This window comes from Ambystoma mexicanum, chromosome 1p (assembly GCF_040938575.1).
Source record: "Ambystoma mexicanum isolate Mex_15411 chromosome 1p, UKY_AmexF1_1, whole genome shotgun sequence".
In the NCBI taxonomy this organism is placed as follows: domain Eukaryota; kingdom Metazoa; phylum Chordata; class Amphibia; order Caudata; family Ambystomatidae; genus Ambystoma; species Ambystoma mexicanum.
In genome coordinates this window covers 829,874,985-829,900,825 of record NC_090921.1, presented here as the reverse complement: position 1 = coordinate 829,900,825, position 25,841 = coordinate 829,874,985, and positions in this window count along the sequence as shown.

Genomic DNA, 25,841 nt, shown 5'->3' with positions numbered 1-25,841 from the left:
TCATAAGCCTCTTGAAAAACCTCATGCAGCAGCGGGGGTTAACTCAGGTTCGTAAGTCTTGTAAAATTCAGTGGGCAGCCCATCGCTGCACGGGGCTTTGCACGTGGCCAGGGACTTGATCTAGGGCTTCTTTGTTTGCGAGCAACAGTTTAGGCAGTCCTATTTCTTCCAGGGTGTCTGAGATCTAGCCCGGGAGCACCTAGGCATCATGGGAGTACAGCTGGGCATAGAATTGTTTAAAAGTGTCATTGATGCCCTGTTGGATCTGGTATAGCGTGCCGTCTGCACCTTTCAAGTATGTGGTCGGGTATCTGGGATGCTCTTTTCTGCACAACCAGACTAGTTGTCTGCGGGTTTGTCCGCCTGTGTGTGTGCCCTGTTGGTAGTATAGTCAAACTTGGCTAGCCTGTCCCAAGCCTTTTTGCATTGAGTTCTAATTTGCGTGAGCTCATCCACAACTTGCTGGGAAACTCGGGTGCCGGATTGAAGCTGTTCAATTTTGGTTTCCCATCGCTCCAGTTCGGTTCTTAGGTGCTTCCTGACTCCCCCTGCGTTTGCTATGATTTCCCCTCATGTAACTACTTTCAGGGCATCCCATAATGTGCTTAGGTGGTCAACGCTATTCATGTTTTCCTTTATGTAGTTCTCCAGGGACTCCCTGAGGTCGTCTCTGAATGCTGGGTCTTTTAGCACTTCAGTAGGCATCCTCCATGTGGGTATTGGAGATCTGGGCCCTGTGGTGCTCCATTCTATTGTTAGGGGGATTGATCGGAGATGGTCCGGCCCAATTATCGCGCCGTGTCGATCTGGGGTTGGCTTTCTCTGCCTGTGAAAATGTAGTCAATCCTGGTGTGGAGGTTATGTGGAGACTAATAGAAGGAGTAGCCCCGGTCTCTTGGGTGTTGCTCCCGTCAAATGTCCACTAAGTCTAGGCGATTCAGCATGGCATTCAGTGCCGAAGTGGATGCCGACGGGCCCCCGGGGAGAGGGGTCCTGTCGTGTTCTGGGTTGCTGACACAGTTGAAATCTCCCCTCCAAATAAAGAATCCGTTCCTATACTGTGTGACCTTGGCATACATCAGGTCTAAATGAGCTGGTATGTTGTTGGAGAAGTGCGAATTAACAATGCATATTTCAGTTTTCTCGATGTGGCCCCAGTTGGAAGGGTATTTGGGGGCTAATCCATGTGAACACCCCTCTGGCATATCTGGAGTATGTGGATCCAAACCCCTGCCCTCCCCAGTGTGTCTGAAGCGTTGCGATGGACTTCTTCGTTAGGTGGGTTTCCTGTAAGAGGGCCAGTCCCACGTTCTTCCTGTGGAGGTAGGATTTAATCCTGTTGCGATGAAGGTAAGTACCCAGACCACTCACGTTCCAGGATACAACCTTGATGCGTGTGGCCATGTTAGTACGAGGAAAAGTTTGAATGCCCGCTTCCGGCTGACCCAGTTCAACCTCCTGTTGGCTTTGTATTTTGGACGCCTCCCCTCATGGCTGATCAGTATTGGTGGATAGTCGATTCCCTCCCATGTCTTTGGTGACTGAATTACTTTAGAAAGTGGAGACTTGTTAACGTTTTCAACTTCCACTCGAAGAGGTGGATTAACACCATGGAACAACTGTGAACTGCCCCCAGCAGCTGCTTTGGGAGGGCAACGCTCGGGGGCTTTTGCTTCCCGTTGGCCTATCCAGGTTGTGAGATGCGGATGTAGTGCTGGCAATAGGCCGGCACTGGTTGCGACGGTGTGGGTTGTGACAGTGCCCATGTGTGATCATCTGAGCTCCCGTCTGTAGGAGCACATTCTATCTTCACAACGGAGGATCACCTTTTGGGTGCAATGTTCTGGTCTTGTAACTTGATGAGGTTTCATTCGTAGGATTCGTGATTCCTGCTTAGTCCTTCGGCCCCTAAAGTGCGTTCATCGCCTTCGGCTAGATTGTTATGCTCCAGCCACATGTTGGCTGCGGTCGAGGTTTCCATGAAAACCGCCTTCCTTTTGTAAAGTATCTTGAGGCGTGAGGGGTATAGGAGCATGTATTTGAGATTGAGTTTGCGTAATCGGGCTTTAATTGGTATGAATGAATTCCTGGCTCGCTGCACATTGGGGGTATAATCAGGATACATGACGATCTTGGAGTTATTCCGTTTGATCTCGCCTCCCTCTCTCTCTCTCTCTCTCTCTCTCTCTCCCTCTCTCTCTCTCTCTCTCTTGAGAGAGAGAGAGAGAGAGAGAGAGAGAGAGAGAGAGAGAGAGAGAGAGAATTTAAGTATCGTCTCTCTGTCACGGAAATTCAAAATCTTTGCAATCATTGGGCGTGGGTGTGATCCTGGTGGGGGTCTTTTTTGAAGTGATCGATGAGCTCTCTCGACTGAGAATCCCTGTGTGAGCTTCCCGGGCCCAATCTCCTGAAGTATCAAGGACTCTACGTATTCTGTTGGGTCAGTTCCCTCCATTTCTTCCGGAATTCCAAGAATACGTATATTGTTGCGGTGAGCCCTCCCCTCTGCCTCCTCCGATCTCGCCTCTAATCATGCAACCTGCCTTTCTAGCTGTGGGGTCCTGCAAATTCACCACCACTTTGCTCACCCTTTGCTCACCCTATCTGTAAGATTGCGGGCATCTTGGCGTATGAGCTGCATGTCAGCCTTGAATTCGCCTATTTTGGTCTCAATAAATGTCTGAAGTGCCGCAATAGCCTGCAGTACCTGGGTGTTTTTAGGGTCATCCTCGAGTGGGGGTGGCTCTGTTTGCATTGTACTTTCATGTTGGAGTTGCTGTTTGGGTCTTGTTCGAGAAAAGGAGTCCATAATTGTAGCCGATTTATTCTTGTGTCGTGAGGCAGACATCTTGCGCTGTGTTGCGTAGGTTATTCCAGCAGGTTCTAGCTCGATGCAGTGCAAAGTGGCCCTTAGCGTGTCGTGATGAGCCCCCTCTCCCTTGTTTTGGCGTTAATCCTTCGCCCTGGTGTCAGGCCTTGTGTTACCTGGATACCAGTGACTTGTGTTCACCAGTGCTTCCAAGCTCTCCTCGGGCACCGCACTTCACTGGGACTTCCTGCCAAACCGCCCACCGGCCGTGGAAAAAGGATGGGCTGCACTCTGCCGGAGAGTATCCTGGCGTGGTGGGGGACCGGGTCCCCTTCCTGCTCCCTGACACCATGGGTCTGATATTGTTCCTGGGACCCTTGCGGCCCAATATATGAGGCCCCTCGAGTGGGGAGCTTTTCTTGAGGGTGCAAACAGTGCTGCGGTCCAAAGCTCTATCTGTGCTCTCGCGGCACACCCTCGGGCTTTCACGGGTTTCGCCTGCAAGTGAATCTGGGCTCCAGCGTTTGTGTTCTGTTGAGTGTGCGCCCGGGCAGGGAATCCTGCTATTCCACGTATTTCACACGTGATACGGAGACCTTGTCATGGTCCCGATCTTCGTTCGTGCAGGAAATGAACAGAATGCGCAGACGCTGCAGGGGGAGGATGGTGTGTCGGTCCTTACCCCCACGGTATATCCGCGCTGCCGGCGGTCACCTCCCTTGATGCAGCAGCTGGCGGGGTGCTCAAGCAGGTCCGTAGCACGGCAGCACCGCTGCGCCTTTAACTGCTATGAGGCCAGTTGGGGTGGGCCACAGCGGGCTCAATGTGCGGCGACTTCTACGTGTAGCTTTTCGGAGGGCCGCTGCGCCCTCCTCAGTCTCTCGGCGTTGGTGGTCCTCGGATCTGGGCCGTGGCAGTCTCCAGCGTTCTTCAGGCCTACAGCGTCTGAATAAGCTCCTCCCCCGCTGGAGTCTTCGGCTTCGATTAGGCCGCCATTACAGTGGGACCCCCAGGGCTCGTTCGCAAACCTTGTTTCGGGGTATGCAGGCTCCAATTCTTTTCGGGTCTTCGCCGGAAAGGCACAGCAGCGCTTGTTCTAACTGGCGTAGTGATTATTTGCCAGAAATTATAGCCTTTGGAAGCAATTTCAAGGATCAATGTAAGAATCAGGACGGGAGCTCAGCTCTGCTGCTGCCTCACTCCATGAGCTCCGGCCACGCCACATCATTGCTCTTCTGGCTAGGCACCCATACTCCTGTCCATCATTGCTCTTCTGGCCAGACTCCTGTCCATCATTGCTCTTCTCGCTAGGCTTCCATACTCCTCTCCATCATTGCTCTTCTGGTTACACTCCCATACTCCTGTCCATCATTGCTCTTCTGGCTAGGCTCCCTTACTCCTGTCTGTCCATCATTGCTCTTCTGGCCAGACTCCTATTCATCATTGCTCTTCTGGCTAGGCTCCCATACTCCTGTCGTCTATCATTGCTCTTCTGGCTAGGCTCCCATATTCCTGTACACCTTTGCTCTTCTGGCTATGCTCCCATACTCCTGTCTATCATTGCTCTTCTGGCTAGGCTCCCATACCCCTGTTCATCATTGCTCTTCTGGCTAGGCTCCCATACTCCTGTCTATTATTGCTCTTCTGGCTAGGCTCCCATACTCCTGTCTATTATTGCTCTTCTGGCTAGGCTCCCATACTCCTGTCTATTATTTCTCTTCTGGCTAGGCTCCCATACTCCTGCCCATCATTGCTCTTCTGGCTAGGCTCCCATGCCCCTGTGCATCCTTGCTCTTCCGGCTAGGCTCACATACTACTGTCCATCATTGCTCTTCTGGTGAGGCTATGCAATGGAGGTCAGGTGGGCACCACTTATGAATATTTCCCCTTTCAAATAAATCTCAATTATTAGTATTGTTCCAATGGGTATTTGTTTTTCAATGGAGCTTACTACTGGGTCAAAAAAAGGTCCAATGACATCCGGACCTTAACAACTATAATGGTATGAAAAACGGAGTGGAGACCACCCCATAGCACCCAGTACTCACTGCTTGCCTCCTGCCTGGAGGCTAAATTCAGTACTTGAAGGTATCTTCAATTGTTAGTTGAGTTAGATAATTCTTGAACTTCAGCATAATCATTAGACTTGATTCTTTTAGAGAAAAGGGATTTCAACCACTTCATTTATCAAAGTTTTTACTCGGGTACTTGTGTTCAAATCACACAATACATTAGGCGTTTTCCCAATTCCTCTACCAAAAATCACAGCTCTTGCCAATGCATTTCGGTGACTAGCACCATCTTCAGGGCTAAATTGCAACATACATTTCATCACGTAACACATGTGTATAAATTATGGATCATAAATGTTAAATGTACATACCAGCAAGGAGATTGGTTTCATCACATAAAAGAAATACAAAAGAGAAAAAAAGTGCAATGTGAGCATTAGTGTCATTCTACATGCAGACGTTGTTACTATTTATCTTTAGTAAACGTGTGAATTCAGCCATGTGTGAATTCCATTATCTTAGCTGCCTCGTAAATGTGTAAACGCCTCATAAAAGTTGTTACATCGAAGCAGTGCCTCTGTTAAGAGAGGGAGAAATACTATGAGCTGTCTAGCTTATTCAGTGACCTTAATTGCTTGCGTGGAATGCCGTGACTCGACAGACCTCTCACCTTGACTCTGCTCGCGAGTGAACTGCTCGTAGAATGGGCTGCAGCTTAGCGTGCCCGTGCGTGAGCGCTCCCATACTCCTGTCCATACTAGCTCTTCCGGCTAGGCTCACATACTCCTGTCCATCATTGCTCTTCTGGCTAGCCTCCCATGCCCCTGTCCATCCTTGATCTTACGGCTAGGCTCCAATGCTCCTATCCATCATTGCTTGCTCATCTGGCTAGGCTCCCATATTCCTGTCCATCGTTGCTCTTCAGGCTGGGCTCCCATACTCCGATCCACTGCTCTTCTGGCTAGGCTCCCATAGTCCTGTCCATCATTGCTCTTCTGGCTAGGCTCCCATACTCCTGCTCATCATTGCTCTTCTGGCTAGGCTCCCATACTCCTGGCCATCATTGCTCTTCTGGCTAGGCTTCCTTAATCCTGTCCATCATTGCTCTTCCGGCTAGGCTCTCATACCCCTGTCCATCATTGCTCTTCTGACCAGACTCCTGTTCATCATTGCTCTTCTGGCTAGGCTCCCATACTCCTGTCTATCATTGCTCTTCTGCCTAGGCTCCCATACTTCTGTCCACCTTTGCTCTTCTGGCTAGGCTCCCATACTCCTATCCATCATTGCTCTTCTGGCTAGGCTCCCATACTCCTTCCCACTGCTCTTCTGGCTAGGCTCCCATACTCCAGTCTATCATTGCTCTTCTGGCTAGGGTCCCATACTCCTGTCCATCATTGCTCTTCTGGCTAGGCTCCCATACTCACTGTCCATCCTTGCTCTTCTGGCTAGGCTCACATACTCCTCTCCATCATTGCTCTTCTGGCTAGGCTCCTATACTCCTGTTCATCATTGTTCTTCTTTCTAGGCTCCCATGCTCCTGTCCATCATTGCTCTTCTGGCTAGGCTCCCATACTCATTGTCCATCCTTGCTCTTCTGGCTAGGCTCACATACTCCTCTCCATCATTGCTCTTCTGGCTAGGTTCCTATACTCCTGTCCATCATTGTTCTTCTTTCTAGGCTCCCATACTCCTGCTCATCATTGCTCTTCTGGCTAGGCTCCAATACTCCTGGCCATCATTGCTCTTCTGGCTAGGCTCCCTTACTCCTGTCCATCATTTCTCCTCTGGCTAGGCTCCCATACTCCTGTCCATCCTTGCTCTTCCGGCTAGGCTCACATACTCCTGTCCATCATTGCTCTTCTGGCTAGGCTCCCATACTCCTCTCCATCATTGCTCTTCTGGCTAGGCTCCCATACTTCTGTCCATCATTGCTCTTCTGGCTAGGCTCCCAGACTCCTCTACATCATTGCTCTTCTGGCTAGGCTCCCATAGTCCTGTTCATCCTTGCTCTTCTGGCTAGGCCCCCTTATTCCTGTTCATCCTTGCTCTTCTGACTAGGCTCCCATACTCCTCTCCATCATTGCTCTTCTGGCTAGGCTCCCATACTCCTCTCCATCATTGCTCTTCTGGCTAGGCTCCCATACTCCTCTCCATCATTGCTCTTCTGGCTAGGCCCCCTTATTCCTGTTCATCCTTGCTCTTCTGGCTAGGCTCCCATACTCCTCTCCATCATTGCTCTTCTGGCTAGGCTCCCATACTCCTCTCCATCATTGCTCTTCTGGCTAGGCTCCCATACTCCTGTCCATCATTTCTCTTCCGGCTAGGCTTCCATACTCCTCTCCATCATTGCTCTTCTGGCTAGGCTCCCATATTCCTGTCCATCATTGATCTCCTGGCTAGGCTCCCATACTCCTCTCGATTATTGCTCTTCTGACGAAGCTCCCATACTCCTGGCCATCACTGCTCTTCTGGCAAGGCTCCCATGCTCCTGGCCATCAATGCTCTTCTGGCTAGGCTCCCACACTCCTGGCCATCACTGCTCTTCCGGCTAGGCTCCCATACTCCTGTCCATCATTGCTCTTCTGGCTAGGCCCCCATACTCCTCTCCATCATTGCTCTTCTGCCTGGGCTCCCATATTCCTGTTCATCATTGCCATTCTCCCTAAAGGGTGTATATTCCAATCCTCAATCCCTGCAAATGCGGAACCTTCAGTGCACTTCCGGGACAGACATTTGTTTTAAGACGTTTTCTTCCAGGAAGGATCTGGATTGCCATTTCTTCCATTTGGGTACAGTTACCATTAATGCCAAATGTTTTTTAAATCATTCCCAAGCTACCAAATAGAATGTTTTCTCACATCCTTACCAGCTGCTTACAAGTCCACCTACCCATTTTTAATAAGCTGACTCAGTATCTGCTAGGTAGGAAAATGTTAGTCCCCTTAACTACGTAGAAAGGTTGTCCAGGGGCCTCACTGGCTTTTTCTTTGCCCCGCCTGTTATTGCTGGTGCTTGAAACACGCAATTGCTTTTGCCTTGGTACAGTTTCAGCATCAGCTGCCTCCATTTCAGAAGTCAGCAGGGAAAATGCTTCCTTCCGCCTTCCTGCGCTTTCTTTAGATCTTGATGGCAGGAGTGACCCCGTCAAAGCATCTCATTAGTTCTCCCTTTGCCCCTTCATCAGGTTTTCTGTCAGTCTCTCGGGCCAGGGCGTCTTGCGGGTTTTTGGCATTCAGCCTGCTCTCTCTTGCACCATAGTTCATGACACAACTCCTTCCTCCATTAGGGGTGCGTCTCAGGGGAAGGATAGGTAAGTATTGTTTTTTCCTAACACAGAGACCATTTTATGAAGTGTATAGCAACGTCCCCTCCTTCGGGTCTTTCCTATAGGCAGGTTTCAGAACAGTTGTAGAATGATTCCTTTTACCTTCCGATGGTCCACCTTCTGCTTCCAGCACATTCCAAGAGGTTGGAAGGGGTTTCCATAAGAAATACCACATGTACTACATAACACTCCACCCTGTCCCCACGCCCTAGTTTTTTTTTTATTTCTGGCATCTACCAGACGTTTGTAAATGTTTTCTGTTCGCAAGTAGGCCAACTCTCAAGTCCCTGCCATTCAAGAGCTTACGAGACGCCATCCTTTTCCCTCAAGATGATTCCTGTTCACGTGTCATCAGTTCTTCCATGACACACGGATTCATTGAGGAGTGGGAGAATATATCAACAAAGATCGGCAGATTCGTTTCTGTAATATTTTAACACGAGTTCCGTAGTTATCCCTCAATAGTGGCATCAAGGAAGAAGTAGAAAGGTGCCAGTGGCGGGGTCAAACGGCCAACGTAGATGTGATATCTTTTCACCTTGTGTACAGAGGCCTATGCTCACAACCGTCCCTGACGCTGGGCCACTGATGGTCCAGGTGAAGCAGAATGCAAAACCACTAGGAAGGGATGATTCAGTGATGACGCAGCACAGGAATAGGAAGGATTTGACAGTTTGTTTCTTCAGAAATATTTAGCCTCCTAAGAAAATGTCCAATTACCTGAAAAAATACTGCAACAATTTACAAAACCAAATTTTCCAGGGGTTCACAATGGGCGGTGACCTGGCTGTCTCCTCCCATTTGAAACTTGGGTTTCCTCTGGGTACGTGATACACTCTCACAACCCTATGCCCAAATGGGCAACCAGATTAGGAAACTCGAACACTAAGTTTATTGTTGCCCCTTTTCTAGGATTGTCCTTTAGGACATTATGCAAATGGAAGAGGGACTACTTTTATTGGAAGTGGCCCTCACATTGAGTAGCCACCTCCCATTAATTGCTGTGCTTTGATTAAAAAGTCCTTGATGTCAGTTGCTTTGGCTTCCTGCTTCTGTTTCAACGAAAGGTGCTACAAATATTCCTGGGCACTAATGAAGAGCAAGAGAGGCTGATGACACAGCATTCTCTTTTCTGGTAACTATGGTCATTTGTTGTATTAGGGGTCATGACCCAACGTATTAAGGAGATCCCTTTCATGTTTTCTTCGAAAACTGTAAAGGTTTTCTGAAAGTTTTTTTTTTCTTTGCCGCTAGATGAGTAGATACCCAATGATAATGCATAATACTCACTCTGTGCATTTAATAGAATCTAAAGCCCACTCAGGATAGTGAGAGTAATTAGTCATTGCAGAGTGTCTCCTCAATCACTGGGCTACACAGAGATTTACTCTGAGATTAGTAATTTAATACACGTGAACAATCATTAAAAAGAAGGTGATACTGATTGATGATGCCAATACAACACATGTAAACTCCTACATCAGGGTGACCAGATTTGTAAAATAAAAACCGGGACGGGCCACCGACATAGAAGTAGGACTACAGTTTCGACACATATGACTCCAATGAAACTATAGTCCTACATCTATGCCGGCGGCCTTTTCCGCACAAAGTACGTGTAAGTACATGCATTGAAAGCGCAAAACTCACATTGGAGGAAAGAAGTCACAGAGAAACGCAAGCAAATCGCAAATGTTTCATGCCCCCCCCCTGCCTGATTTCGGCATTTGTTCGAGGGCCTCCGGCAAAAACCCGGACAATAGCCAGCCATCCCCAAATCCCGAGACAGGGTTTAAAAACTCAAAAATGTCTCGGGATGCCGGGACCAACCACACAATACCAGAACCGTCCTGGCAAAACCGGGACATCTGGTCACCCTATAATGACTTACACTAATAAAGAAAAAAGGCATCATTTTCTCAAAAGCACATCTGATGATGCAAGTTTTGGTGACCTTAAAGGAGGGTACATTTAATTAGGTTGTCGCCACTAAAGCTAGTTACTATGGGAATAAAGCATCCACTGCAATGTGCAGTATTTTTTTCAGCACCTCATTCAGAGGAGAAGCTTAGTTTTCATCACTAGATGAGTGGCTGGAAACTAAGTGGCAGGCGAGCATGTGCTGGGCGCTCTCCCCCTGCCCCCGCTGCCCCGCAGCCATTGTCTGACACTCAGGCAGCTGTTACTCTCTTGTCCGCGCTCTAATGAGTCTTCAATCACGGGACTGCTTCGAGTACCAGAGCAGAGAACATCCTATTCCTTCTAATGCTTAAATTTAGAGTACAGCACTGTAGCCAGAATGCGCACCGGGGAAGGAAGTGACGCACTGCTTCAGGGTGTCCGTAGCTTAGGGAGGGATTGTGCTAGTTCTAATGGTCACAATTATGGCATTAGGTGTGGGCGGTGTCCAGATGGAGACCCACAGAATCGTATAACCTCAGCACTTGGCCGCGTCAGTGGGATTAGCACAGTTGAGCTATTTCAATCTAACTGCAAAATAAATAAATAACTATCATTGTTAAAGCCAACGGTATGGGCTGTTGGGTAGCCACGGGATAGGCATTTGCCAAGCACTGCCAAAATGGTACTACATGGCCATAAGACGCACACCTGAAAAATGAAGTGATTACCTGGGTGACAGCACCTGGCAAATACTTATCTAATACCTCAGCCCAAAACTGTTGGTTTTGTCGTTGCTTCATTGTAATGGAATTTCAATGCATACAAGAGATATCAATCAAGGGGCTGAAGGTACACTTGGTTAAGACATTTGTATTAGACCGGTAGCCATTTACAGGTGCAATTAAGCCTTTAACTCTCAGCAGACTGCTTAGAAATAACCCTGGCAGATTAAAGTTTGATGATACTGCTTGATAGCGCAAGCTCAAAGAGATCCAAGGAGGATGTATTTAGGGTGGTCAGGGGAAGGGAGTGGCTGGGAATGGCGATAGGGATTAGCAAGTCTATGGGCCGTCAATGGGTGAGTAAATAACTAAACAACAGGCTGTTCATCCCTCCTTATTATTAGTATTATTATGGTATTTATTGAGCGCGGACCTAGCTCTGAGAAGCAACGGGGCGCTTTACAGACACCAATACAGATACATAACAGAGGTGTACAACATTACAGATGTATAGCGGAGCGCTTTCAGTGGTATGCCATCTCTCCCTTACATGTATTCCAATGCAATCGTTCTGGCTTATAGGTGGCGCGCCACCTCATAGCCAACACTATTTACCAGAGAGCACAGTTTTTTGTTACGAGAAAAACGACCACAGCTTTATTTGGAGTTTATATCAGTGTAAAAGCACTATATTACCATTAATTTCGCTACAACCAACCAGCTGAGCGAGATTTCACATGATCTTTAATGCATTTGTTTTTTACGCCCCGCCCCATTTTTCCTGCCCTGATTTGAGAAAACAAAGAGAAAATATTGAGGCTGAGTACCCCAAAAGGAAATACACCGAACACAGGTTACAAATGAACATACAAAGATCTTTAATCTATACCGAACAGTTTCAAAGGACAAAACAATCAGATAGCTATCGGCCCTCAGTAAAACACAGCGAACTCCAGAATGGTTCGGTGTGCTCAGCGAGTGGGACTGTACATTGGAATTAGTCGCACTTTTATACCCTTTGCGAACATGATGCCCAACCCTACTGCGGGTTAATATTCCTCTAATACATTACTGATCTAGGTTTCATGCCGAGTTCACACATCTATATGCTTAGGGTTTGCCTTCAATGCATTCGCCAAAAAGTCTACACGGTAACAGTGTATTTTAGGATTCCTCATAGAGTCTTCTCAAACATTAATACAATGTAGTTAAACAAGTGTTCTCAGTTCAGTATTTGGATACATTGTTCTTAACATATGCTCGCGGATTAGCTTCATTTGCACAAAAAATCAAGTAATCTAGGGTTCATGCCAAGTTCACACATCTATATGCTTAGGGTTTGCCTTTAATGCATTCGCCAACAAGTCTACACGGTAACAGTGTATTTTAGGATTCCTCATAGAGTCTGCTCAAACATTAATACAATGTAGTTAAACAAGTGTTCTCAGTTCAGTATTTCGATACATTGTTCTTAACATATGCTGGCGGATTATCTTAATTGGCACAAGTAATCCTTTACACACAGGTTAACGAAGGACAAGGTCTCAGTTCATGACCCCAACAAGTGGCTTGCAGGCAAGTTACATATTAGTTGTACACAGAGGTCAAGACGGCCATGTTGTATTTCAGAATGACATCGTGAACCATTTTAACTCACAGGGTGACTTTACAGAGAGAACCTAAAATGGCGGATTGACCTAAAATGGCGGTTTACATTGATTCTAAGGTCAGGACCTTGCAACACGGATTTCTTCGCAAGTGGCTTATAAGCAACTTGGTGTAGGCCAATATACATATATTCATCGCAATAGGAGGCACAATATAATTTCCCTTTTGACAAACCCTCCTTTTGGCCTATGCCAAGTGCTAAACTACTTCTGATATCCTTGCAAACAACTCCATGCATCATCGTCCATGCACCCTGAATCACTGTCAGAAATATCTATTGCCATCAGATCATTCGCTAAAATTTCTTTTAACACATATTCCTTGGAGATTTTATCTGGGGCATACACTTTATGTCGTATTGTACCTATCGCCTGTGTGCAATATCCCCCTAGCATCGAACATATACTAGGTAAACACTGGATACAACAACAAAGGAACAACAGAATTCCCAAAATGATCAGTAAGACCGAAAGTACCTTCCAACCCCAAGATCGCAAGAAGTCCCAGAACCAAGCACTAAAATCCCAGTTTCCCTCGGGAACATGCACTTCTGAGCTAAGGACGTGAAGATTCTGTATTGCTTTGAAGATAGCTGGGGAGGAATCTGGCACGAAAACACAGCTAGCGGACCCCACTAATTCACACACTCCACCACGTTCAGCCAAAATAACATCTAATTCCATCCAGTTCTGGAGCGCTATTAGTCTTATCGCTTTCTGTTCTAATGTCATATTATAGAGTATGTCCGTGGTCCGGTTGATGGTTCTCTCCAGTACTCTCGCTAGTCTTCTGATATCTTCGGAATTCGCTATCTGTCCCCAAAATGGCACAAATGATTTTGCCACATCTCCCAAAACCTGTGCTGGAGTGTCACCGTTCTCGTCCCGCCGTGGACGAGACTTTGAAACCTCTACTGTACTAGCTATGAACACCCCAGACAACAGATCCCTAAATAACAGGTTCCCTGCCAATCCCTGGGTAACCATGGAATTGCTACATTACCGCAAACAAAGTAGACAAGTTTGCCTGCATACAAAGGTCTGTCTTCCCCAGTCAAATTTGCAACGTTGGCACAACTTTTAAAATCTCCCATTGACTGAGAACCATTCCTCTGTATGCAGAAACAAACTGAATCGGGGCTATGGTTAGCAGTGTAAGAAGGCGGCATGGCATCCTTATTGCCTATCGGAGCCATCTTGAAGGAAATCAAAGATTGAAAGGGACGAGAGAGTCTATCAGAAGGCCTAATAGAAGCAACATTGAGCTTACACCTATTTGCGAAAAGCGAGCATCCCAGGGGAGTCAGAACACGTTTCTCAAAACTATTCAAATTAGTGCCATCAAAGTTCCCCGAGATGCTACCGTTCCAACAGCCAAAGAAAAGTGCTCTAAGAGAAGCATAACAAGCAGTTGTCAAAGGTAAAGGATGGATATACCAACCTAGCCCCTTATCACCGTGTTGCAGTAAATGCGAACAGACCCAACAGTTGGACCTATTAAAAATGGCATGCATAGCATTCATGATAAGTAACAGAGTATTGTTATGATACCTTTGTCTATGCTGGGAGTTCCTAGGGGACAGAGTATGCAAATGTACGAAGGGAGTAGAAACAGTGGGTACATTTTCAGTTGGTAACAAGGACTCTAAAGGATGAGTTTCCTCGAGGTACCATAGGCCTAAGACAGTGACTATTATAAAACCAAATATTATTATAAAAACACAGCCATACGTTTTCGGGGCCCAAGTGCTTTGTCCATTATCCCGGCTGGTCACACGATCATTTACAACTCCCATACGAGTGGTAGTCTTCAAACAGAAACCCCCAATGTTCATTGCTGGCGACCTCCTGGCCACGCAACGTCTTAGTCCTTCCACAACCCTAGCCAACAGAATTCCCTTTTTCTCAAACAATTATTTGGGCAAAAAGCAAGCCCTCAATGATTCTTTTCCTTCTCCGAATGCACAGCCGAACCGTGCCGTAAGTCTATTTCCTTGGACGCAGATTGTACCTTGCTTTTCCCGGTACTGATTGATCCAAAAACAATGTGTCATCACTTCCCTTTGGAAACAGCGTATCAAGAGCAAGTGAAGATGCAGAATTCGAAACGACAGTTTCCGGAAGCGAAACTTTTGGAGAGTGTGGAGACAAGATGACGGGTTTCCCAAGCCTCACGGGCTCAGAGAGATTCTCCGATGCACTCTCAGCGCTATTTACTGCTTTGGGATCGTTGGTTGCAGCGTTTGCGAGGGGTTCTGTTTCTTCTGTATCGTGTGGCACTGGGTGAGAAAGTTTCTTGAGGTGCGACGCATGGATCCAATGTTTTCTGCCTGAGACACGCACCGCCGTTTGTGTGACCAGCAGGACCTGGAATGGGCCCCGCCAACGAGGTGCAAGGCAGGAAGAACGCTCAAATGCCTTGGTAAGCACCCTGTCCCCAGGCCGAATGTTATGGCCCGGGCCCTCGTATTGCACAGGTAAAGCCTCTCGCACCTGGTGATAAATCAAATACAGGGTTTTAGTCAACTGGCTGCAATAATCTGAAAGAAGTACATTTTCAACATTTTTCAAGGATCTACATTTAGGAAGATTCCAGATATTGGCAGGTCTCCCCATTACCACCTCAAATGGAGAGAACCCAGTCTTAGTTTGAGGGGTTGTACGCATGGCTAGTAACACGATCGGTAAGGCGTCCGGCCATTTTAGTTTGGTGCCGGCACACGTCTAAGCAAGATTGTTCTTGATGATACCATTGTGTCTTTCTACTAGTCCGGCGCTCTGAGCGTGTCTGGCCGAATGGAACAGTTTGTCCATCTGTAATGCCGCACATATCTGCAGAATTACAGCAGCGACAAAATGTGGACCATTGTCCGACCAGATGACTCTTGGTAGCCCGAACTGAGGAAAATATTCCTTTAACATGGTTTTCGCAGTAGTCATGGCTGTAGCATCTTTGACAGGGAAAGCCTCGACCCATTTACTAAAAGCACAGATGACAACTAACACATACTTCATATTATTACAACGTTCCATCTCAATAAAATTGAAGTCAATGACTTTGAAGGGGACAAAAGGTGGCCCAAAACTTCCCCTTGGAGTTGGTGTCCCCTTTCCCATATTGTGTTGTAGGCAAATCATGCAGTCCTGAACATAGCGCTGGGCAATTTTTGAAATGTTGTCATTTGCCCAAACTTTCTCTAACATTTTCGTAACTTTCATGGCACATATATGTGTAGGGCCATGGGCCATAACGACCATCATCATCACATAAGCGTCAGGGAGTAGCCATTTCCCTTCAACTATGTCCACCCAACACCCATCATCGTCGAGTTTCCCCAAGCCTTCCGCCCACCTCTTGGATTCTTCTAACGTGGCAACGGCTTGGATATCCGTACAGACCCAACACCTTCATCCATTGCATAGGCATTTACAATATCCCTTGAAACATAGATCTCCGTAAAGAGATCGGTGGCAGTTTGTCTAGCTATCTGATCAGCGAAAGCATTCCCTTTTCCTATATCATCTATATTCTTTCAATGTGCTGCACATTTTACGACAGCTAACTGAGTAGGCAGCGCAAGCGCTGAGAGCAGTTGTACTATTAGGGAGCCATGTTGGATCTTTGTGCCATGCGAAGTTAAGAACCCTCTCTCTGACCAAAGTCTCCCAAAGTTGTGAACCACCCCAAAGGCATACTGACTATCAGTATGTATGTTTACTGTAAGCCCTTCGGAAAGTTCACAAGCTCGGGTCAATGCTATAATCTCTGTAGCCGCGCAGAGTTATGCATGATTCTATTGGTTTCCACGACCGTGCTCAATGTGGTGATTGCATAAGCAGCTGTGGATGTACCATCCGGGAGTTTAAAGCAGGAGCCATCACAAAACAGCTCTCCTTGTGGATTGTTCAAAGGAGTGTCTTTTAGATCAATTCTACCCTTTGTCTCTTGTACGGTAGTATACAGACAGTCATGTGACTCTTCGTCGCTGCAAGCAGTACCTTGCGGAAAAGGTAAGAGTTCAGCCGGATTAAGAACACAACACCGCTTAATTTGGATGTGAGGAGCAAACAAGATCAATTCATATCTCGTCAACTGTGCGGAAGTGAAGTGTTGCGTTTGGGTCCTGTACAATAGAACATCTACAGAGTGAGGCACCATCAGGGTTAGATCATGGCCTAGGACCATTCCCTCACTCTGTTTTACAGATGCAGCAGCAGCAGCGACAGCTCGCAAACATCTTGGCAAAGCGCATGCTACAGGATCAAGGGCGGAAGAAAAGTAACCGCACAGCCTATTCTTCCCTCCATGTTCCTGCGTTAATACAGCCAAAGCACATCCATCACATTCATGCACAAACAACACAAAGGCCTTTTCATAGTTTGGTGTGCCCAAAACCGGTGCCGAGCACAATGCAGTCTTGAGCAGATCAAATGATTGCTGGTGTTCTGTGTTCCATGGCAGTGGCGAAGAAATGCCCTTCTTTGTCAAAGTCAACATCGCTTTAATCACTAGTGAGAAGTTTGGGATCCACAACCTACAGTAAGAAGCCATACTTATCAAGGCTCTAACTTCCTTCTGTGTATTTGGGACAGACATGCCAGAAATTAATTTTATCCTTTCAGGTGTCAATCTTCTTCCCACCTTTGACAGGAGATAGCTTAAATAGGCGACCTCCTGACAACAGTATTGAAACTTTTTAAGCGAAGCTTTGTGACCATGTTTAGCTAGATGAATAAGCAACAACACAGTGCCCTCCTTACAAGCACTCTCCGAGTCTGCAGCTAAAAGCAAGTCATCAAAATACTGAAGCAATGTACAAGTAGAGGGCAATTCAAGAGTATCAAGCTGTTCTATCAAAGCCCTACTGTAGATGCTAGGACTCTCTGTGTAACCTTGAGGTGCACGAGTAAATGTAAACGAGCGTCCCCCTAAGGTGAACGCGAACAGGTATCTACTGTCCTTGTGTATAGGAATACTAAAGAAAGCATTCTTCAGATCCACAACACTAAAGTAAGTAGCTGTAGCTGGAATCATGGTTAATATTGTCGTCACATCAGGCACAATTGGAAATTGCAGAGCAACGACTTTATTAATGGCGCGCAAATCAATTATGAAACAGAATGGAATTGCATTATCAGCTTTTTTTACACAGGTAAAATCGGACTATTGCACAAACTACCTGTAATTTCCTCAATCACCCCGCGATGCACAATGCATTTCAAAGCTTGCTCGCACTCAACTGAAATCTTATACTGTGGAATGCGTGGAAGCTTATTTCCATGTTTCAAGACTATTTTAACAGGCTCAGTCTGTAAAACACCAACATCATTGTCGTCAATTGCCCATAAGCACTCTGGTACATCAATGAATTCTGGCGGCAAAGGTCTGGTTAGGAATTGAGAGACAGAAAGTTGCTGTGGCGAAATCTTCAAACACACTCCGTCAGAAGAAAAATGAATTACCGCATTCAATTCCTTCAACAGATTCAACCCCAGCAAATTCTCTCCACAATTCGAAGTCAACAGAAAAGGACAGTGGTCCGTAAAAGGACCCAAAGAAATAGGTACCGGCAAAGAAACTGGACCAACAACTGGTGTCCCTGAAAACCCTACAGAAACATTGGTGTGCCCTAACAGTGGAATGTTTGGAACCCGAGAATAATCAATGGAACGCTTCTGTGCTCCAGTATCTATCAAAAACAGATGTTTCCTATTTCCCACTACCATTTCAACGTAGGGACCTTTCTGATTAACGGGAATGGGGGCCTCATTACAACCCAGGCGGTAAGTTACCGCCTGGGCCGTGACTTTACCACCATGGCGTAAACTACGTTTACGCCATGGTGGTTGGCGGATTTACCGCCCCATTCCAACCTTGGCGGGGCGGTAAATCCCCATTTTCCCATTTACCCTTCCCCATTCCCATTTTTCCCCATAGGGCATAATGGGAGTGGGGAAGGCGTTAATTACGCCACCGTAAATTACGGTGGCGTAATTAACTCCATGGTCCCTTAGCGCCATGGATTTTAACACCTGCTAAAAGCAGGTGTTAAGTCCGCCATGGCTCTAAGGGACCTCGTACTCAGGCGGTAAGGGTCGGCGCTGTTTACGCCGCCATAAAACCCTTACCGCCTGAGTTGTAATCAGGCCCTTGGTGTAGGTTCCAAACCCTGCTTCGGGCAATCCTAACGAAACAGAATGTCATAAAAAGGAAGCTCTTCAGATAGATATGCAGAAGAAGGATGATCAAATATGTTTCTAGTATCCACACTCGGAGTCCGATTATCCTGCGAAAAAGGTTGTTGAGGATCCTGTGAAAACTCACCTCTACCAGGGCCCCCTATACCCGGGCGACCTCTGGATCGTCTACCCATATTTCCGAATGGGTTATTCGACCTCTGTCGAAGGACGGGGCATTGTGCACACCAATGACCCTCTTGTCGACAATAGGCACACAGGTTAATGTTCACAGGACCCAAGGGCACATTCCCCTGTGGAACATACTGACCTCTAATCTGCGAACTACCCCCTCTGGGGCCTCTAACAATTTGCTGTAATAATACTTTAGTCTTCAAATCACCTTTTCGCTTCTCAACTCTATCTTTTTCATTATTGACACGATTCTCATAGTACTGAGCCATGTGCAGTGCTTCTGATTGGGACTTTGCCTGCCAAGCGCTCTCAGAAGACATAATCTGTGTCTGAATGTCAGGCAGCAATCCACGCACAAATTTGTCCACAAATAATCTTTTCCCAGACTCTGTGCCTAAGTCTTGTCCACTGAAATCCGAGAATACCTGTTCGAACCGATTAAAGAACTCGGTAGCACCCTCAGACTTCCCTTGGAGACAGGCCGTAAGCTTGTCCCAAATAATTCTTTTTTCGGGAATTATGGTTTTCAATTTCGCAATGATTCGATCAGGCAAAGTTAGTATCACCTGGGGCGGTCTCTCACCAGCTGGCCTTTCTCCATCGAGTCTAGTTATGTTAGCCCATGTGTCTCCCAACCCTGGTACGTCATCCATAGTCCTAACTTGGTTCCACAAATCTACGGGAAGGAGTACAGGAAATTATAAGTCAATGTCACCCAGGGTGAATACTGAGGACTGCAAGACAGACTCTATTTCTTTATAGAATCCTGTCAGATTCTTCCTAATGTCAGGAATAGATTGTCTAATAGTGTTCACTTCCTGTCTTGAGAACGGGACGTGAACAAACTGTGATACATAATGGGCAGGAATGTTCACAGGAATGTTCACAGCAACTATACCCGCCGCAGCTTCGGCCGCAATCTCAACCTTCAGGACAAATGTCGGAGGAACCTCTCTCAGAGGCAACTGAGAAGTAGGCAACTCCGAACGTGTACTAAGCAACAAGGCTAAGTCGATCGCTAAAGCAGTCGAAGAAGTGTCAAGTGAAAAAGCTCTCTTATAAATGCTCAATAACTCTGTGGGACAACTAATCTTTCTCTTTACACATTCATCCTGCAGGAACTCTATCATTACCTGTATCACTTTCCTCTGCATTTCCGGCGTATACTGACTGTATGTGTCATTTACCTCAACTGGAGTTATTGACATATCTGAGATCCATCTAAGCGCGTCTTTCGTACTAATTCATACTTCCTCAAATATCGATTTTCGACAAGGAAGGAACCGTTTCTGTACATACATACTTTCCCCCTCGTCATCCTCATTCTGTAACCTTTCTATACGCAAATATCCTCTCAACATGCTCATTTACTTTCTCCACAGTGTCTCTTGAAAACGCTAAAGTGTTTAGATCTCGCAATCCTTGTGGGAGATCTGTATTATCTAATTTTCCCCACATTACACATAAATTAACCCCTAATCCTTCAATGAAAACATTTTTCTCAGGAAAATTTTCCATATTAGAAATTGTGGAAAAAACATTAGCTTGATCATCTCTCTCCATACAATGCTTAGCCCATGCAATCAATTCATGTTTTTTCTCTGGAGGTACAGTATTACGAGTGACAACCCTTGACCCTGCACCCTGATCGACTACAAGTGGTACAAGACCACTTGGAGGAGGGGGAGCAGGCAAATTCAATGGAGGTAGTGTTACCGGTGCAATAGGAAGAGGTGGTGGAACAGGTGGAAGAACAGCAACTGGAGGAAGAGGAACATTAGGAGGAGCAGGAACAACAAGCAGAGCAGGAATAGCAGGAATAACAGCAGGAAGAGGCACAACAGCAGGAAGAGGAACATACGGAGGTGGCGCAGTGGCTCCAGGCCTTCGCTCATTTAACAATTTGTCAATGAATTCATCAGAAACATGGAAATCTTTAGAAATATAGATTTTCTGAATGCCAAGTGAGAAAGCCCTATCCATATTCCTAGCTGACTCAGACTGTTTCTCTTGGTCATACAACAATGCTTTTTCGGCGTTCGTTTTATGACGGCGCACATGTTTTTCCCTACTCTTAAGTTGCTGTAACGCTTCTTTTTTCCAATTCTGCAAAACATCGTGCAGGTCTAGCCTTTTTCTTTAATAGAATTGATTATAAATACTCAATACGAGGGATTTCAAAACTACCATTGATTGGCCACTAAAGTTCGGAGGCATGTCTGGTTTGTCTGTGCCAAATATCTTTAAACGCTATACTTCCAATGCCATGCTTACAGTACATAGTACAAGCCGGCGACCCCTCCTGTGGTGTCGGACGGCTAAATTCCAAAGATTGTCTATCGCTGCAGAATAAAGCCCTGAAGCAGGTAGACAATTTCCCAGGCATATCAAAATATTGGTGTTACCTGGTCAATAATTGTGTCTGCAGATACAATACGCCAAATTCAAATTATCAGGATATTTAAGAATCGGGTCATGACTCACCTGATCAATCCTAAGGAGGTCCGATCGGATTTCGAATTCTTTTTCTAACAAATACTACCTTGTGTTTGGTTATTCCAGCAAAACTGCCCGCTTCGATAAGTGGACCCTCGTCAAGATGCCTTCTCGGACCACAAGCTAATCATCCAGGGATCGGGTCGTGCAGCGCTGCTGAGGTGTCGCGTCTCATTCAGAAGGGTACCCCTACACCATCCGATCCCGGTCCGATAGCCTGTGTCAACCGTCAACAATCCGGGATCAATCTTGAGGGTCCCTATTCGGGCGCCAACTGTGAAAACAAAGAGAAAATATTGAGGCTGAGTACCCCAAAAGGAAATACACAGAACACAGGTTACAAAGGAACATACAAAGATCTTTAATTTATACTGAACAGTTTCAAAGGACAAAACAATCAGATAGCCATCGGCCCTCAGTACAACACAGCGAACTCCAGCATGGTTCGGTATGCTCAGCGAGAGGGACTGTACATTAGAATTAGTCGCACTTTTATACCCTTTGCGAACATGATGCCCAACCCTACTGCGGGTTAATATTCCTCTAATACATTACTGATCTAGGGTTCATGCCAAGTTCACACATCTATATGCTTAGGGTTTGCCTTTAATGCATTCGCCAACAAGTCTACATGGTGTATTTTAGGATTCCTCATAGAGTCTTCTCAAACATTAATACAATGTAGTTAAACAAGTGTTCTCAGTTCAGTATTTGGATACATTGTTCTTAACATATGCTCGCGGATTAGCTTCATTGGCACAAGTAATCCTTTAAACACAGGTCAACGAAGGACAAGGTCTCAGTTCACGACATCAACAAATGGCCTGCAGGCAAGTTACATATTAGTTGTACGCAGAGGTCAAGACGGCCATGTTGTATTTCGGAATAACATCGTCCACCATTTTAACTCACAGGGTGACTTTACAGAGAGAACCTAAAATGGCAGATTGGCCTAAAATGACGGTTTACATAGATTCTAAGGTCAGGACCTTGCAACAAGGATTTCTTCGCAAGTGGCTTATAAGCAAATTGGCGCAGGCCAATATACATATATTCATCGCAATAGGAGGCACAATATAATTTCCCATTTGACAGATTGGCCCAGGCTTCAACTCCCCACCCGTTTGCTGCAGGGACCCCTCCTGGCTGTTGGGATGACCACTTTCTTGGGCTGAAAGAGGTGCTCTTGCTCTTTCTTCTGGGATATTCCTTGTCTGCAAGGCACCTCTGGCGTTCAGAATACAGAGAGTGCACCCATGCTTTACTCCATTCTTTCAGATCGGTGAGTCTCTTGCCAGCAGTGCACCCCTGCCTTTCGGGATACAGAGGGTAATTGAAGGCTGGGGGTGGAGGGGTCACTCCATTTGCTTGATTTCCTTTGCATTATTTACTGGTTGATCTGATTGATCGTGTGTGTGACCACCCCTAGTGGCCCCCCTCAAGCATCCTTCTGCCTCTGCAGTTCCAGTGCACTAGAGGCATTGTACCAAAGGATGTCCATTGGGAAGGCGAGCCTCTTAGTCTGATGCTACCTGCTAGCGAGGTGTTCCTTCTGAAGCAACCTATCACCTATTCACCTGGCATTCTCAATGGATCTGCCCCATATCATTGGGGGTGTCTTGCGTATCGTCCTGGCAATGCCGCCGGCTGTAGACACTAAGTTCATATAATCAACCCTTCTTAGTCGGGGCAACCTCTGTAGCCCTGCTGGCTACATCTAAACCAATAGTAACCCACTGTTGCATAAGCTGAGGCCATACATGCATGACCTGGGCCATACACGCATGACCTGGGCCATACACGCATGACCTGGGCCATACACGCATGACCTGGACCATACACGCATTACCTGGTTCAACATTCCCTAGTTTTGAGCTGCCAAAAGGCACTAAGCATGACCTTGTTATGGCTCATCCTCCTAATCTTATCCGTTGCTATGTTTTTGGGTAATGTTTTTGATGGATAACTCTACACTACGACTTAATATCTCGGAAATACTAATTGGGTCCTGGCGAGAAGCAGCTGGTGCTGCCCCCACGTCTTGCTAAACTGACCAGAACATGTTAAATGCTTGCAGTGCCTGTTCACAAACATATGTGACTGGCGAATCCGGTGGCTCTTGAGATGCAACTTAACCTTTTTTGTCAGGATGTCGCCCATCCTTCCACTTATTCAGAGATGGAAATATGTATTTGCAGACCAGGAGCTAAAATCAGCTCCTGGGTGTCCGGCATCACCCAGTAAACAGCAGCTACCAATGGAAAACAGGGAGTAAGTATGCATTGTGTCCCAATGCTAATCTACTCATGGGGTGGAGAACTGTACACATTTGCCCAGTATATATGACCATCTTAACCTTTAAATGTCTTTTAGATGTGTCCTTGGTTTCTTTGAAATACATGACCAATCACCGGACGCCACATTGGTAAGTCTCAATGGCTCCAGTTGTCCTCAACCCTAGGGTGTATAAAATGGCTCCTAGCAATTATTTGGGCTCTTCTAGACAACAAGCATGAGCTAATGGCTCACCAACTTCTGGCAATTTCTAACCCTGCTTCCTTTTTAACACACCCTACAAGCTGGTACATTCACGTTGCCAACTGATGTTCGTCTATGAGTTTGTTGATTTTTGCATAAATGACACCAAACAATCTAATGTTTGTGTTGTCCCTCACTCGACTCATTCGATGGTCTACTTCATAACCAGTCTCGCTGTACATGCCACACAGAAATCGCGCTGGCCCCTTTCGGCCATTCTCTACTACTAACCTCTTGTTCCACCATCCAAGGCCCTTTTTTGCACTCCAATGACATGTTTTAGACACAATAACATGTTGCTGTTTTGTTATGCTCCAGACCTGCAGTGTGTGGTCAGCAATAAATGTGTTATCTTTTATGTCTCACTTTCAGGACTACTACACGGAGAGCTGGTCCTAAAACCACTTGTCGCTCATTGTAAACCATTGTTGTCGCCCACATCCTCCACCACAACTTTGTTCCCCTCGATGGCCTGTGCCCATATGGCCCCTTTTACTGGGGCTGCCGGGTTAAGTTATTCATAACGCTCAACTTTTGCAGGTAACTGACCCAACAGATTGTTATGACCTGTATAACCAGCAATAATTACTCTCTTCTTTGGGGTCTACTGGCCTCTGAATTCAACCAAGACTGTGGCTGGTCACCAGGAATTTGATACCTTACATGTTTAGTAACCCACCCAGCAATGTTTCATGTGTCCTTTCACTACCTACCTCACTACCATTATGTTTCAGGCCTCTCGATAGTTCTAAACGTGTTTATGATTCTGCATGTTTAAACTGGGTATATAATGTAGCAATCACAACCCAGCTGAAGGGGCGCAGATGGCTGTTGATGGCCTGCCAGGCCGAGCCTATTTATTTATTTATTTTTATTTATTTGGATTTTTAAAGCGCTCACACAGCCCGCGTGCATCGAGGCGCTGTTAATTGAATGTGTCTTAGTTACGTATTTAAACGCGCTTATTACCCAGAGAATTCTAAGCGCGGACCCAGGGATCAAACCTGTGTTGCTTCATGTCGTCTTGTTTCCAAGGTGAGCGTGCTGCCGCTGAGCTATCCTCCCGGGACTATGCGGACCTGAGCGAAGCGGGGGCCTCGGCTTAGGCTGCGAGCCATTCCTGGCCATGTAAGCCCCCCAGCTGGGGTGTGATAACTATTTGCACTGCAGGGTTTGCCCATGTTGCAAATAGTTTATTTTGTTTTTCTCGGGAGATGGGCTCCATGATATTGGAGGAGCCCAATCTCCAAAGGTAAAATGCCTGACACCATAGGAAAGGGACATAGTCCCTTTTCCATGTCCATGGTGGCTGTGGGTGGGAGGTGCGCAAGGACGGAGCACAAAGCTCTGGTCCAGCAGGTAAGTGAGGGGAGGTGGGGAAAGGGTTTTGTCAGGCAAAATTTGGAGCAGTACCATTTGGGTGCACTACAACTACCTTGACCTCCTGGCAAAAGGAACCTAACCTTTGGTATAAGTCGTTACTACACAGGTTGGTAGTGTGGCTGAGCAGCCAGGCTTACCTCAAGAGGGGTCAATGTGAGCAGTAGGGTTGTTACACAGAGATTCACAGTGACAAGTATCCAAAAAAACACTTACACTCAAGGTTTCTTGATTAAACTATTATTCATTTATTTAACAGTCAGTTTGAATAAGCCTTCTTCAGAGGGGTAATATAATAGTAACACACAAATACACTCCAAGATACACACTCTTAGTTTCTCTAAATAAGCATTTGGGATGGCACACAGACACTTCCTACACCCTCAGCTGACTTAAATAGCTAGGAGACGTGTGGACATTGATATATCACTGGTACATTTCGAGCAATACTGAGATGAGTGATAAAGTAAAGAGGTTGAGGTGGCTCAGGGTTGGTCAGTCCTCCTTACTGGGAGTTCAGAGGATCTTCCACAAGCTCGACTCTGACTTAAAAGTGATGCACTCGGTTTGGTGTTCCTCTCCCTGGCACTTCGGTGCCAGCAGCAGCAGCACTGGAAG